The sequence below is a fragment of the Solanum pennellii genome, chromosome 8 (assembly GCF_001406875.1).
Source record: "Solanum pennellii chromosome 8, SPENNV200".
Lineage (NCBI taxonomy): Eukaryota > Viridiplantae > Streptophyta > Magnoliopsida > Solanales > Solanaceae > Solanum > Solanum pennellii.
Genome location: NC_028644.1, coordinates 22,103,225 through 22,120,092, shown reverse-complemented (window position 1 = coordinate 22,120,092; position 16,868 = coordinate 22,103,225). Strand labels below are relative to the sequence as shown.

At 36.4% G+C, this 16,868-nt stretch overlaps 1 long non-coding RNA gene across 1 annotated transcript; it reads right to left on the bottom strand.

Moving 5' to 3' along the window:
- Window positions 1-1,986: 1,986 nt before the first annotated feature.
- Window positions 1,987-16,292, bottom strand: LOC107026718. The gene is made up of 2 exons (XR_001457639.2): window positions 14,526-16,292; window positions 1,987-3,301 (listed from the first exon to the last, which is right to left on the bottom strand). It is a non-coding gene; the product is annotated as an uncharacterized LOC107026718 (long non-coding RNA).
- Window positions 16,293-16,868: the final 576 nt, after the last annotated feature.

Below are 16,868 nucleotides of genomic sequence, written 5' to 3'. Positions count from 1 at the left end.
TGTGAGACCTAGAAAAGTTAAATTAACTTTTCAATGAAATGTCATTTGACCTTTTGCTGTTTCTTGAAGTTTCAATCGGTGTTGCTACTTTAGCATGTTACTAATAGTCATGATCGATTCGATAATGCAGTACATGTCTAGGAAAACAGTTGATATGGAACAGATATATTCGAGCAGAAAGGAAAGATGATTAGATGAATAATTCAACTTGTATACATAAGTCGACTATGACACTCAAGTGTAATTGTTTGTATAAAGTTAAACATGAACTCGAGTTCACCTCTTTAAGAGGTTGAGGGATCGAATAAGTAACTGCTGAAGTAGTGAATGACGTCTGGGGTATCGTGAGTAATAGTGTCCTTTAGTAGTAGTGAATTCTTTCTACATGTTATTGAATTCCTATATAGGGCTTGTAAAACCTTAAAGATAAGTTCTTCATGCTAACAAGTCGCACGAACTATTTTTCATATGAATTGTGTATCTGATTGATATAATGTTGACTTGGTTCTTGTCCACCATGTGCAAAATAGAAGATGTAAGTTTTGGGTCATGGGTCGTCCATGTGGGCCAACCCGGTCTGTTTTATGTCTTATCCAAATAAGTAATTGATTAATTAGGTTTAGCTAAATTCTTTTTAAAGGATAAGGCAGAACAGTTACTTTTGTAATTGTTCAACCTCTCCTTAAAAGACTCCTAGTGGGATTATTTTTCCAAGCAATGTGAAACGTGAAAAAAAAGAGGAAAATGTGTAAAACAGAAAACGAAAAATCAAGTGATCAGTCAAGAAACAAAGAATTGAGTTTCTTATACAAATTCATCAATACACAAAGCAGACTTTTGATTTGTGAACACAGATCTTTGTTTCCTAGTGATTTATAGACGGACTTGAGCGCCAATCTTTCAAAGAAGCAGATCGCCGACTCGCTGCGAATTACAAAATACACATCTCGTTGATAATTAACCTTAACATTCATTCATCCTTGTTGATTAAACTTAGGCTTCTTTGAGATTTTCACATGATGGAGTGTATTACCATTTTCGGGAAGTATTTATATATAGAAACATTTAGAGCTTCAAGTATTTCTTGTTCTTTCGCAACACATTTGATTTTCATGTTCCATATTTTATACTTATTATCGATAAGCTTATCACCTTTATTATGCTCGGTAACAATATTTTTTGCAGCAGCTGACATACTAATTTAAACAAGTGTAAAGTAAAATGAGATAAGTATAATTGTGGCCTAAATTCATATCTATTCAACCTATATATAATAGGAGAAGAAAAGTGACACGTGTCAGTATCATAAAATTTACAGTTTAATTTTTAAATAATTTAATTTGTATGGTTACTTTTTTTCAATTTAAATTTTAAAATGTTAAAAAAAGTAAGTTACACATATCGTTTCTAGAATTAGAAATAAAATGTTTCAGTTTTTTTAACTTAAAAAATAATAAGTAGTTACAACTAAATTTCCATCAAATTTTGCTAAGAGATAAGTTTGAGTTTATTTTAAATTAAACGAAAATATTATTGTAACTAATGTTTTATTAAAAAAATACTATTATTTAAAAATGGTGAAAATGACTAGGTTTCGGAAAAATCAATTAATCTTATTATTTAAGAAAAAATCGACTTTCCAAATTACGGAGTCGCCACTTGATTTTTATAAAATCAAGAAAAAATTTCAAAAAGATTAAAAAACAGATTAAAAAATCGATTGAAAAGGTTCGAAGGTCAATGTACATCCCGATAAGGTATTAGGCCCTCGGGGTGCCCGCTAACTCGCGGTTGACCGGCGATTTGACTGAATGACTTTTAAAATAAAATTTTTACTCAAGTAAAGAGAAAATTCATTTTAATATTTTTTATTTCATTTTTTATTTTTTTTATTTCTAAAGGGAGATATTTAGAGGGAATTAATTTAAGGAAAACTAAATGGTGATAAAAGTAAATAAAACAAAATAAGTAAATAAAATAGTAAAATTTAAAATAAGGAAAAATGGCTACCCTTTAGGAGATTATAAAAATTCTACCAAAAATTAATTAACTCAAACAAACAATAAGAAAGAGGAAAATTATTTGAATTTGGGTTTGATTGCCCAAATTCATTCAATTGGGCTTTGGCCTATCTGTCCTAAATTCTAATAATTGGGCCCTCTTTAGCAATTTAAACATCCTGCAAAACAATGGCCTTTGACCTATTAAAAACTTTGCTGAAAAGAGCCCTGGCCCAATTTCCCTGGAAAAAAAAAAGAAATAAGGAATATACACAAGATGTATACTACTGTATACGATGTATATTCAATTCATTTTTGGACTTTTTGAGCCCTGCATTTGTTTGAATACGCGTTTATCGCTTATTCACCCTGTATCTCCCACATTACTCTGCGTATTTGTACCTGTATCATTTTTTAGCCTGTTTAACAAATGTATATCGCTGCCCAAAAATGTATACCACTGTATACGGGCTGTACCCTACGCACGTATTCATTGCCTAATCCCGTATTTTAATTAAATTCAGCGTCCCTGTACGTTAACCTGCAATTCACATATTTTACACCTATTTATAGTATATCGTGCCTGTATATCAGTGTATACAGTATGTATAAAAGCCTGTTTTTCAACTTTTTAAAGTTTAAAATTCCTTTTCAGCAGCGCATTTTACTGCCATCAACCCAGGTTTTGAATTTGACCTCCTGTGCTCATTTCAACCTGTATATCAGTGTATAACATATGTATATAGCCGGTATACAGCTTCTTCAACACCTGCAGATTATTTTTTACAGCCTAATCCCGTATTTTAATTAAATTCAGCGTCCCTGTACGTTAACCTGCAATTCACATATTTTACACCTATTTATAGTATATCGTGCCTGTATATCAGTGTATACAGTATGTATAAAAGCCTGTTTTTCAACTTTTTAAAGTTTAAAATTCCTTTTCAGCAGCGCATTTTACTGCCATCAACCCAGGTTTTGAATTTGACCTCCTGTGCTCATTTCAACCTGTATATCAGTGTATAACATATGTATATAGCCGGTATACAGCTTCTTCAACACCTGCAGATTATTTTTTACAGCCTAATCCCGTATTTTAATTAAATTCAGCGTCCCTGTACGTTAACCTGCAATTCACATATTTTACACCTATTTATAGTATATCGTGCCTGTATATCAGTGTATACAGTATGTATAAAAGCCTGTTTTTCAACTTTTTAAAGTTTAAAATTCCTTTTCAGCAGCGCATTTTACTGCCATCAACCCAGGTTTTGAATTTGACCTCCTGTGCTCATTTCAACCTGTATATCAGTGTATAACATATGTATATAGCCGGTATACAGCTTCTTCAACACCTGCAGATTATTTTTTACAGCAACTTTCCAGATTCTGATGAACCTGTAATCAATTTCCAGCAGTGCATTCTTTTGTGTTCAACCTGTACGCCAGTTTTTGAGGGGGTCTACGACTCGAGGAATATGGTTTGAGCCTTTACGGCTCAACAAGAGAATGCAACGAGTTGGAGTGGAGTCCAAAAAAGACTCGAGAGGAGGAGTTCATATGCAAAAAAAATGATCACAAGGATTAGTAAACGAAACCATAGAACAAATGAGACATGACTTAAACGATGTGGAGCTTAATTAGGATAAAGGCCACTTGAGGAGTTTTGAATTGAACCAAAATAACCAACTCTAAAGGAAAACCAAATGAACCAAGTTAAAGTGGCAAAATTAATGAACAAATACGATACCAAATGAGGGCATATGCATATGCATTTGTTAACACATAATCTTCCGAGGGAGCATAGTCATTAACCAACAATAAATCCAAAACATTGATTGAAAAACAGGCCACATAAACAGCCAATAAAATACCACATACTTTAGCATAGCTAGCACTATTTAATGAAATCTAATGAAGTTATGTTATCATGTTCAAGGAAAAGTTGAAGGCTAAGGTAAACTTGTTCCCTTAAAGCAAAGGAAGGAAGGAAGAAAAACAACAAAAATTGGTAAAGATCTTTGCTAAGTCACTTTGAAACAAAGGATAAATGAGTAAACAAAATCAAATAAGCCTACTTCTCAAACCAAATGTTGCATATGAGCTATTCATGTCTTATTCCCATAAGAATGGTACTTCACACATACTTTCGGAGCATGAAATTCCTCAACTTGACATTAACAGCATACCATGTCAGTAAACAAAACCCAAACAAATACAATATGAAATGCAACATGAAAGGAAGGATCACTTATGTCACTAAACAAGTACCATAAAAACAAGAACAGTTTGGAACTGCATAGGATCAGTAGGCTGCTAACAAACAAGAATAAACAACAACAAAGGCCCAAAACAGAGAAAGGAGGTTGCTGGTTGGGGTACATCAAATAGACGAAGGAAGCGATCGAAAAACATTCACGCATTAGTCTACTTACACAAGTGAAAACCAAACAAATGCGTACTAAGAGTAAATCACGTTAGAAGGAGACAAACATTACCTTTCGAAGAGCAGCGAACTTGGAGATTATACGAGCAGGGGAATGACAGTCCTCACCACGCAAGCGTCGATACCAAACAGCAACCAAGAAAGCTTAAACGGAATGAGAACCACGGACAAAGCTCGAAGAATAAGCCGGAAATGTTATTACACTACAGGAACCAAACTTTCGATCTTGAATGTATCTTTAAGACGAAGGAAAGCTCGAGTTGTTCTCTTCAAGAACTGTTCTAAGAAAATAGAAAACCTTATTTTTTCGAAAATATTTTTTTCCCCTTCCTTCAAACAGTGAGGAAATGACAATATATATAGCCATTTCTCAAAGGTGGAGAGCGGAGGAAATCATGAGAAAGGGCTGGGGTAAAATCGTGATTCCACGTCCCAATTTGAAATCCAAAACCTAAAGGGAGAAGGTTTGAAACGTAATGTTACGAATTCGTCTTATCCTCCAACGGCAAGAAGAGCGTAGCCGTCCGATTTGAGGGAAAGGACGAGAGGGGAGAGGCGATTTCGACACCTAGATGTACTATTCGTACGAGAGAAAGGGGACAGGGTAAGGTCGTTTCTGAGAATCTCTTGGCTGTTGAGTTGTGTGAAGAGGAAGGAGGAAAATTGGGTCGGGTTAAAAGGGAAATGGGCTGGGAAGAGAGGTGGAAAAAAGGGAAATTGGGTCGGGTAGAAAAGGGTTGGGCCTGGGAGGAGTTGGGTTGAAATTATTGTTGAAAAGGGTTGAGGGGGAAGAAATGGGAAGTGGGCCAGAAAAGAAATGGGCTGGGATTGGGAATTAAAGGGAATTTGCAAGAATGGCCCAAAATGAATTAAATTGGAAATTTAAGATGGATTAAATTTAATAATTAGCCAAATTGAGTTAAGATGATAAATTTGGCTAAACATTAAACGAAACGAATTGGTATTAATTAATCAACGAGCTTCTTTATTTTAGTAATATAATTATTTTAATTCTAAAATAGTGATTCAAAAAATAACCAGAATTTAAACTAAATTAGTTTAATAGAATACTTACTAAAAATTGAATTATTTTGAGAAATAATCGTAAAATATACCAACTATATACACAATCATGTAAAATATATATGCTATCTAAAAATTATAAGAAAATGGCAAAGTATCCAAAAATAATTATTTTAAATTGTTTGGAAATTTAAGAAGCTCGAAAACTAATTTATACCCGGGAGGGTCGAAATTGGGTGTCAACAATTGTCCTCATTTTACTTGGATTGATGCAAGCAATTCGAGGAAAGTGAAATTGACCAAACCAATTTTGACCAACCCCATTCATCTTTAAGGGAAGGATTTGGCAAAGGGTTTAGGAATTATGGCCGAACCCTTGAAACGGGTTTCCTACATATCTCAGGCTATATGAGAATTCAGGCCACTTGTAGTTCGATAAGTTTGATTTAACGCACGACTTTGAAAGAATTCAAAAGCCACTTGATACCGAATTATGAAGGTATCGAAATGCTCGAGAATAAAATTAGAGAGCGAATGTTGGAATACAGCCGAGTTTTAAACATTGAATCCGCCTACATATCCTTAAACCTTCAGGAATCAGGCTGTGTGTAGTTCGACTCGATCGGTTGAAAAGGAAATCTATTATGCTAGATAACCTTCGATTTTGGACAAGTGACAAATTAAACGGGTATGAAAAGAAGGCTTGTAACCTCTTAGCCATGAATGTGGCGCGCTTCACACCCATAATTAAGAGCTTACACTGACATAATTTCCAGAGCTCTTGGCGCATTGTCACTCAGATTGAAAACTTGCTTCCGACATATACCGAAATTTCCGGATGAGAAACTGGAACTGTCAGACCTAAAGAAATACCCACATGTCTTAAGATAGGGGTGTGGTTCGATAGTGGTGGAAGTATCTCCCTTGCTCGTGTCTAAAGAGTTTGACATTCCTCTTCGGACTGTGTCTTAGTTCGCTGCTAAGGAAAAGTTCCACGTTGTGCTGCATCCTTTTTGATGTCGTCCGCACCTGTGGTTTTTGGAGAATTCATCCTTTTGGATGCTCTCGACAAAGACTGAGATAAAAATCGTCTGCTTAAAAATGCAATTAGGATGGGAGACAGTGTCTTTTTATCATGTCGACACTTCATTGTTCTCCTCAATATTCGACGTCGACTCGATCGGTCTGACGTACAGCAAATAAAGCTTATGACTTGTGTTTTGCAATATAATCTTCAATGTACTCTATACTTGATGTCGATAAAATAAATAAATACTGATGCGATGTCGGTATTTCTTTTGACGTCATCTTCGATGCTCTTCTTGATGTTAACTTTTATCAAAAATAAAAGAATGCAGTTGAGGCCGATGGATAAATATTCCTCTTGGAATACACAATTTCCCTTTCTTTATCCGTGCATGCCTTCTTGCGGGGCATGAATATCTTTCCGCAATACGTAAATTCTGCGAGGTATGAAATCTTCTCGCAACGCATAATTTTCGGCGAGGCATGAAATCTTCTCGCGATGCACAAATTTCAATGAGGCATGAATTCTTCTCGTGATGCATACATTTCAGCGAGGTATGAACTCTTCTCGCGATGTCTAAATTTCAGCGAGGTATGAAATCTTCTCGCGATGTATAAATTTGACGAGGCATGATATCTTCTCGTCGTGCATAATTACTGACTCGCGATGCATGATTCTCCGCGATGCATGATTTTCTGCGATGCATGATTTTCGCGATGCATGATTTTCAACGAGGCATGGATTCTTCTCGTGATGCATAAATTCCAGCGAGGTATGAAGTCTTCTCGCGATGTATAAATTTGACGAGGCATGAAATCTTCTCGTGATGCATAAATTCCAGCGAGGTATGAAGTCTTCTCGCGATGTATAAATTTGACGAGGCATGAAATCTTCTCGTGATGCATAAATTCCAGCGAGGTATGAAGTCTTCTCGCGATGCATAAATTTCAGCGAGGTATGAAATCTTCTCGCGATGCATAAATTGACGAGGCATGAAATCTTCTCGTGGCGCATAATTATTGACTCGCGATGCATGATTTCCCGCGATGCATGATTTTCCGCGATGCATGATTTTCCGCGATGCATGATTTTCCGCGATGCATGATTTCCCGCGATGCATGATATTTAACTCGCAATACATGAATATTCATATCGTCTCTGTTGATGATAACGTCAAGACGACCTCCAGATAATATATCGCCTTGATCGATAATAAAACAACTATCCCCCCTGGGGTAATGTATTGTCTTGATTGACAATAACTATCTTGTTTGATAATGTAATGCAAATAGCGTCCTTTACGGAAATCGTAAACTCTTCTTGGAGATTCCTGTTTGATTCACCTTTGAATCTGGCTAAACGCTCTTTGTAAATTTCATATTGTTGGAACTGGATTGAAATAAACAATTCATATTCCCAAGTCTTTGACATAAGTGATATAAATGCCTCTTGCTTCAAGGAAAACCCTTGATTTTGGGATAGTTTTTTCCTCTTTGGAGTTCTCTGTAACGAGCTAACTATCTCGATAATTATCCAACTGTAACGAGGTGGATGCTCGATAATAGTCCAACTGTAACAAGGTGGATGGCTGGATAATATTCCAACTGTAACAAGGTGGACGGCTGGATAATATTCCAACTGTAACAAGGTGGATAGCTCGATAATAGTCCAATTGTAACGAGGTGGATAGCTCGATAATAGTCCAGCTGTAACGAGGTGGATGCTCGATAATATTCCAACTGTAACGAGATGGATTGCTCGATAATATTCAAACTGTAACGAGGTGGATGACTCGATAATATTGTAACTGTAACGAGGTGGATGGCTCGATAATATTCCAGCTGTAACGAGGTGGATGGCTCGATAATATTCCAACTATAACAAGGTGGATAGCTCGATAATAGTCCAACTGTAACGAGGTGGATAACTCGATAATAGTCCATCTGTAACGAGCTGGATGCTCGATAATATTCCAACTGTAACGAGGTGGATAACTCGATAATATTCCAACTGTAACGAGGTGGATGGCTCGATAATATTCAAACTGAAATGAGGTGGATGGCTCGATAATGTTCCAACTGTCACGAGGTGGATGCTCGATAATATTCCAATTGTAACGAGGTGGATGCTCGATAATATTCCAACTGTAACGAGGTGGATGCTCGATAATATTCCAACTGTAACGAGGTGGACGCTCGATAATATTCCAGCTGTAACAGGGTGGATGGCTCGATAATAGTCCAACTGTAACGAGGTGGATGGCTCGATAATATTCCAACTGTAACGAGGTGGATGGCTCGATAATATTCCAGATGTAACGAGGTGGATGCTCGATAATATTCCAACTGTAACGAGGTGGATGACTCGATAATGTTCCAGCTGTAACGAGATGGACGCTCGATTTCATATATAATTTTGACTTTATCAATACTATCACCTGCAAAGCTCGACACCAAACATTAGTATCGATGATGAAGTAAAGAATAAAAGTAAAGTTGAGGAACTAGATTGAGTCATTTGGCTTATCCAGATTAAGCTATGATGAGTCCAACTGTAACTTTGATCATGACTCATAACTAGCGATCCTCCCGCACTTTGCTTCTTGCAACTTTGAAAGAATCTATCAGTGTTCGGCCTTAATATTCCTGCAAGATAAAAAGAAACCTGTTTATAAATCACCTGAGGCAATATAAAGAAATAGAGATAAAATGAGATGGAAGATTTTCTAGGTTTTGTTGATGAGTCCACGATGGGTGCAAGTGACGCCTTTTGTCATTCTTGACAGCTTTATACAGCCATTTTTGTGACTTCAATGTTCCTGCATCCAAAGAAAAACTCTTAGTTTGAAAGACTGATTTGTGTTGGTCTTGTCTCCATGCTCCTTCTTGCAGTTGGCTTTCACGCTCGTCCGTCCTTTATATGACATATTTGATGGAACTTTTGAGGACCCTCCTCAAAAATTTATCCCGGTCTATAATATATAAGAACTCTCGTAACTTGCTCTGTTAATTCTGAGGTTGCTCATTCTGGAATTTTGAGGCCCCTCCTCAAAATTTTGTCCCAGTTTACCTCAATAAGTAGACATTTGTGGAATTTTTGAGATCATCTCAAAAAATTCTGTCCCAGTTGCAAACTAGATTATCGTAATTTTTGAGATCCACCCAAGGCTAATCTCGGTAGAATTTTGTTCTTCTGTTTTGACTTGTTAAAGAAGTCCAACTTCAAATGAATTTTTGAGATCCTCTCAAAAATTCTGTCCCAGTTTCCACTATGAAGAGAAATGGAAATCTTACTGGGTATATGACCGAGCCGTTGTGGCGCCTACGTATCCCATTGGAGCAGGAATCAGGTCAAACGTAGTTCCCCCTCACAAGGATTAACCAAGATAGGAAGTTTTGATAAAGAAACGACCGAGGCCGACATAAGCCGCCTACGTATCTCATTCTTGAGAAATCAGGTCGAACGTAGTTCAAACAAGAAATGTGCGATAAAATGGGGGGAAAAGGGATTAAATACATTTCAAAAGAAAGGTAACAAAACTTCATATGCAAAATTTGGCTAATGTTGGGCATTCTTCTTCTCGACCTTTGATGATGAATATCTTCAAATGACTCAGTTCAGAAATGTCTTGTACTCAGTCTTGAGCATCCAATATGTCATCCATTCAGGTGGTTTCCTCAGTATTGATCAAGTTGTTGTTGATCATGTTTTGCATCTTGCGCTTCAGAGTTGAACAATTATCTATGTCGTGTCCAACGGCTCCTGAATTATAAGCACATTTGTGGTCAGCTCTGTAAAATTTTCCCAAAGGATTGGCTGATCTTCCTTCTATAGATAGAGCATACCCATTGCTTTCAACCTTTCATAAAGTTGAGTTTGAGATTCCCTTAATGGTGTAAATACTTTAGGAGCCTTCCTAAATTTTGGGCGAGGAAATTTTTTCTGATTGACATTATGGTTTTGATATTCCCTTTGAGAAGCTGGCCTCATACGGGTAGTCGTGACCATACTTACCTCCTCCACTTTTCCTTTTGATTTATCCATATCACTAATTCTAGTGGATTTTCCATTAGATCGCAATACGGTAAATTTGGTGAGCTTTTCAGTCTTGAAACCATCTTCCAAAGCTTCTCCTACTTTGACAATCTCGACAAATTTTTGTCCCATCATACACAACATTCTTTCATAGTACTCAGGATCTTGAGTACGAATGAACATTTCAGTGATCTCACGTTCGGACATGGGAGGTTGAACTCTTACGGCCTCTTTTCTCCAACGAAGAGCGTACTCTCGATAATTTTCTGTAGACTTCTGTTTGATCTTCTCCAAGTAGTAGCGATCTGGGGCATCTTCTATGTTATGTCCAAATCATTCCGTGAAATCCTTTGCGAGTGCATTCCAATTTTTCCATTGTTTCAGCTCTTGTGATGTAAGCCATTCCAGAGCTTCTCCACTTAGACTTCGACCGAAGAGACGCATCAATAATGCTTCATTTTTGCGAACTCCCATGAGTTGATCACAATAAACTTTCAGATGTGCTAGAGGATTTCCTGTTCCATTAAAAGTGACAAACTTTGGCACTTTGAACCCTTTCGGGAGGTCGAGATTCGGATGGATGCATAAATCGTTATAGCTCAATCCATCGATTTCAGAAATATAGTGCAACTCCTTCATGGCTTTCCTGATTTCTTCTTTCATATTCAGCTTGACTACCTCTTCTTTTGACCTCCACTCTCTCTCCTGTTCCTTATAGTGATCAAGCTCGGAACAGTCGGCATAAGGTTCATTTGAAGTTGGGATTTGGAAAGTAGTCTTTTGAGGTATGGGTGGAACAATGGAAGGATTCTGGGTATTTTGAGTAGCTTGATAATTTTGGGGGAAAGTTTGAGGATCGGTATTTTGGTTTTGAAGATGGGGGAAGGTTTGAGCATTGTTCGTATTTTGGTTTTGAGGGAGATGGAGGATTTGAAAGTTGGTATTTTGAGGATAATGTGGTGCTTGACACGATGTGGTGGCGTGACGGGGATTGGGGGTAGTTAAGTCAATGGTTGGAGGATTCTGAGCGGGGTTAGAGAGAAGGTTCTGAACCTGTTCCGTGCTTGGGGGAGGAAAGTGGAGTGGAGGTCTTCCATCTCTTGGAGGGTTGAAGGATGAAATTGGATTATTCTTTGCATTTCGACCCTCATTTCGTCAATCTGTTGCATCAACTGCATAATCAATTCATTTTTATCAGCGGCGGCGGGTTGAGCCACGACAACATCATTCATGTCAATCTCATCATTGTTATCCCCCATTATTGTCTTTTCTTTTTGCAAATTCTGATCGGGGAAGGAATCTTTAGGAGCCTTAGACCTTGTGAAATACGGATGATCAACCGACTTGTCAGCACATATCGGTTCTAAATACCTGACAAATGAAAAAAAACTCAAAAGACAAATGTGTTAGTGCTTGAAGGTGGTAAATAATACAGGATATCACATATAGGTGTAAACACATAAGAGTTGCTTTATTCGGATATAAACTGGCTCACAAATATAGAGAAACCAATATAGAGAAATGGTTAAATAGACAGAAATTTGTCTACTTGAATTTTGGATTAGTGAATAAAAAAATGTCGACTTGAGTCGAGACAAAGTCGACGGTATCTTTCATTACCGTACTTTGTTTTTTAATTGAAATGTAACTCTAATTTCCTTGTAAGAGTTGAAAAAGATAAAATTTCTCAAAATAGGGATCGAATATAGAAAGGTTGCTTGCGTATCTCATAAAAAGGAATTCAGGTCCTACGTAGTTGAACCCACTTAAAATTCTTTTGGTTTGAAATGATTAATCTTTTTCTAATATGAGAGTAGTACTAAAGAATATGAAGTTCAATTTTTTTTTTTTTAAAAGTAAAGACTCAAAGAGTATTTGGACGCACTTTTGATAGTGACTTGATATTTGTGCCTAGGGCTTTAAAACAATTTTGAAGAAGTGTGAGCTAGAGTATCTCCAGATAAAGCAACATATTCACATAAGCAGTTATATCACATAAACAAATATTGCGCGTTCTAAACAGACATGTGACCCTTTTGTGCCAAGGGTGACCTAGCGATTTGAGGGATATATACGTCATTTGAAATATTTCAGTGCCCCAAAACTCAAATTTATACAAATTTCATGAATAAAACTTAACGGGGATACATAATAGGGAAAGGTATACAAAATAATCAGTTCCACGCAGGGGTACGACCCTAAACTATGCTTCCACGAAAGATCCTTCTTCTTTTTTTGACTTTTGCAATCTTCGGGTGCCAACGTCTTTGGATGGACCAGTAGCTTTTAAAGCTCTTATATAAACTATAATCTAATCCTTACCCTATGAGATAATGATTTTCTCAAACAACGTATACATCCTTCAAATTTAAACACATAAGTATGAACGTCCATTTAGGTCGTGGGCCATTTTGGACTCAAGGTGGTCTTCTAATGGGCCCAACACGCCTTGGATATTGGGTCATCTTAGTTCAAATGCGCTATTTTTGGGATTGGGTTTCGCTCTATCATAGTTGACTAGGATAGTTTTCAAATTGACGGTTACCCGAGTCGGACAAACATCGGGTTGAAGCTACCAAACAACATCGGATGACCGCATTTCAACTATTTGTTTGATACTTCCAAATGAATTCTTGGGTATTTCTGAAGAAATCCGTGGAAAGCAACGTAACTTTCATTTTCCTAATGCATACTATTTGCCGTTTGGCGGAAGAATGCCATGGAAATGCAACAATTTATGAAAAATTAAACACATTCGGCACAAATAATATTTTAACAATCAAAACAAATAATCAAACAGTCAAATCTTATGGTTAGAACTTAATTAATCCCCAGCAGAGTCGTCATTTCTGTTTTATAAAAAAAATACTATTATTTTAAAAATGGTGAAAATGACTAGGTATCGGAAAAATCAATTAATCTTATTATTTAAAAAAATATCGACTTTCCAAATACGGAGTTGCCACTTGATTTTTATATAATCAAGAAAAAATTTCAAAAATATTCAAAAACAGATTAAAATCGATAGAAAAGGTTCGAAGTTCAATGTACATCCCGAAAAGGTATTAGGCCCTCGGGGTGCCCGCTAACTCGCGGTTGACCGGCGATTTGACTGAATGACTTTTAAAATAAAATTTTTACTCAAGTAAAGAGAAAATTCATTTTAATATTTTTTATTTCATTTTTTATTTTTTTTAATTTATAAAGGGAGATATTTAGAGGGAATTAATTCAAGGAAAACTAAATGGTGATAAAAGTAAATAAAACAAATAAGTAAATAAAATAGTAAAATTTAAAATAATGAAAAATGGCTACCCTTTAGGAGATTATAAAAATTCTACCAAAAATTAATTAACTCAAACAAACAATAAGAAAGAGGAAAATTATTTGAACTTGGGTTTGATTGCCCAAATTCATTCAATTGGGCTTTGGCCTACCTGTCCTAAATTCTAATAATTGGGCCCTCTTTAGCAATTTAAACATCCTGCAAAACAATGGTCTTTGGGCCTATTAAAAACTTTGCTGAAAAGGGTCTTGGCCTAATTTCCCTGAAAAAAAAGAAATAAGGAATATACACAAGATGTATACTACTGTATACGATGTATATTCAATTCATTTTTGGACTTTTTGAGCCCCGCATTTGTTCAAATACGCGTTTATCGCTTATTCACCCTGTATCTCCCACATTACTCTGCGTATTTGTACATGTATCATTTTTTAACCTGTTTAACAAATGTATATCACTGCCCAAAAATGTATACCACTGTATACGGGCTGTACCCTACGCACGTATTCATTGCCTAATCCCGTATTTTAATTAAAATCGGCGTCCCTGTACGTTAACCTGTAATTCACATTTTTTACACCTATTTATAGTATATCGTGCCTGTATATCAGTGTATACAGGATGTATATCAGCCTGTTTTTCAACTTTTTAAAGTTGAAACTTCCTTCTCAGCAGCGTATTTTACTGTCATCAACCCAGGTATCGAACCTGTATATCAGTGTATAACATATGTATATAGCCGGTATACAGCTTCTTCAACACATGCAGATTATTTTTTACAGCAACTTTCCATATTCTGATGAACCTGTAATCAATTTCCAGCAGTGCATTTTTTTGTGTTCAACCTGTACGCCAGTTTTGAGGGGGTCTACGACTCGAGGAATATGTATTGAGCCTTTACGGCTCAACAAGAGAATGCAAAGAGTTGGAGTGGAGTCCAAAACAGACTCGAGAGGAGGATTTCATATGCAAAAAAAATGATCACAAGGATTAGTAAACGAAACCATAGAACAAATGAGACATGACTTAAACGATGTGGAGCTTAATTAGGATAAAGGCCACTTAAGGAGTTTTGAATTGAACCAAAATAACCAACTCTTAAGGAAAACCAAATGAACCAAGTTAAAGTGGCAAAATTAATGAACAAATACGATACCAAATGAGGGCATATGCATATGCATTTGTTAACACATAATCTTCCGAGGGAGCATAGTCATTAACCAACAATAAATCCAAAACATTGATTGAAAAACAGGCCACATAAACAGCCAATAAAATACCACATACTTTAGCATAGCTAGATCTATTTAATGAAATCTAATGAAGTTATGTTATCATGTTCAAGGAAAAGTTGAAGGCTAAGGTAAACTTGTTCCCTTAAAGCAAAGAAAGGAAGGAAGAAAAACAACAAAAATTGGTAAAGATCTTTGCTAAGTCACTTTGAAACAAAGGATAAATGAGTAAACAAAATCAAATAAGCCTACTTCTCAAACCAAATGCTGCGTATGAGCTATTCATGTCTTATTCCCATAAGAATGGTACTTCACACATACTTTCGGAGCATGAAATTCCTCAACTTGACATGAACAGCATACCATGTCAGTAAACAAAACCCAAACAAATACAATATGAGATGCAACATGAAAGGAAGGATCACTTATGTCACTAAACAAGTACCATAAGAACAAGAACAGTCTGGAACTGCATAGGATCAGTAGGCTGCTAACAAACAAGAATAAACAACAACAAAGGCCCAAAACAGAGAAAGGAGGTTGCTGGTTGGGGTACATCAAATAGACGAAGGAAGCGATCGAAAAACATTCACGCATTAGTCTACTTACACAAGTGAAAACCAAATAAATGCGTACTAAGAGTAAATCACGTTAGAAGGAGACAAACATTACCTTTCGAAGAGCAGCGAACTTGGAGATTATACGAGCAGGGGAATGACAGTCCTCACCACGCAAGCGTCGATACCAAACAGCAACTAAGAAAGCTTAAACGGAATGAGAACCACGGACAAAGCTCGAAGAATAAGCCGGAAATGTTATAACACTATAGGCACCAAACTTTCGATCTTGAATGTATCTTTAAGACGAAGGAAAGCTCGAGTTGTTCTCTTTAAGAACTGTTCTAAGAAAATAGAAAACCTTTTTTTTTCGAAACTATTTTTTCCCCCTTCCTTCAAACAGTGAGGAAATGGCAATATATATAGCCATTTCTCAAAGGTGGAGAGCGGAGGAAATCATGAGAAAGGGCTGGGGTAAAATCGTGACTCCACGTCCCAATTTGAAATCCAAAACCTAAAGGGATAATGTTTGAAACGGAATGGTACGAATTCGTCTTATCCTCCAACGGCAAGATGAGCGTAGCCGTCTGATTTGAGGGAAAGGACGAGAGGAGAGAGGCGATTTCGACACCTAGATGTACTATTCGTACGAGAGAAAGGGGACAGGGTAAGGTCGTTTCTGAGAATCTCTTGGCTGTTGAGTTGTGTGAAGAGGAAGGAGGAAAATTGGGTCGGGTTAAAAGGGAAATGGGCTGGGAAGAGAGGTGGAAAAAAGGGAAATTGGGTCGGGTAGAAAAGGGTTGGGCCTGGGAGGAGTTGGGTTGAAATTATTGTTGAAAAGGGTTGAGGGGGAAGAAATGGGAAGTGGGCCAGAAAAGAAATGGGCTGGGATTGGGAATTAAAGGGAATTTGCAAGAATGGCCCAAAATGAATTAAATTGGAAATTTAAGATGGATTAAATTTAATAATTAGCCAAATTGAGTTGAGATGATAAATTCGGCTAAACTTTAAATGAAACGAATTGGTATTAATTAATCAATGAGCTTCTTAATTTTAGTAATATAATTATTTTAATTCTAAAATAGTGATTCAAAATATAATCATAATTTAAACTAAATTAGTTTAATAGAATACTCACTAAAAATTAAATTATTTTGAGAAATAATCGTAAAATATACCAACTATATACACAATCATGTAAAATATATATGCTATCTAAAAATTATAAGAAAATGGCAAAGTATCCAAAAATAACGCAAAAT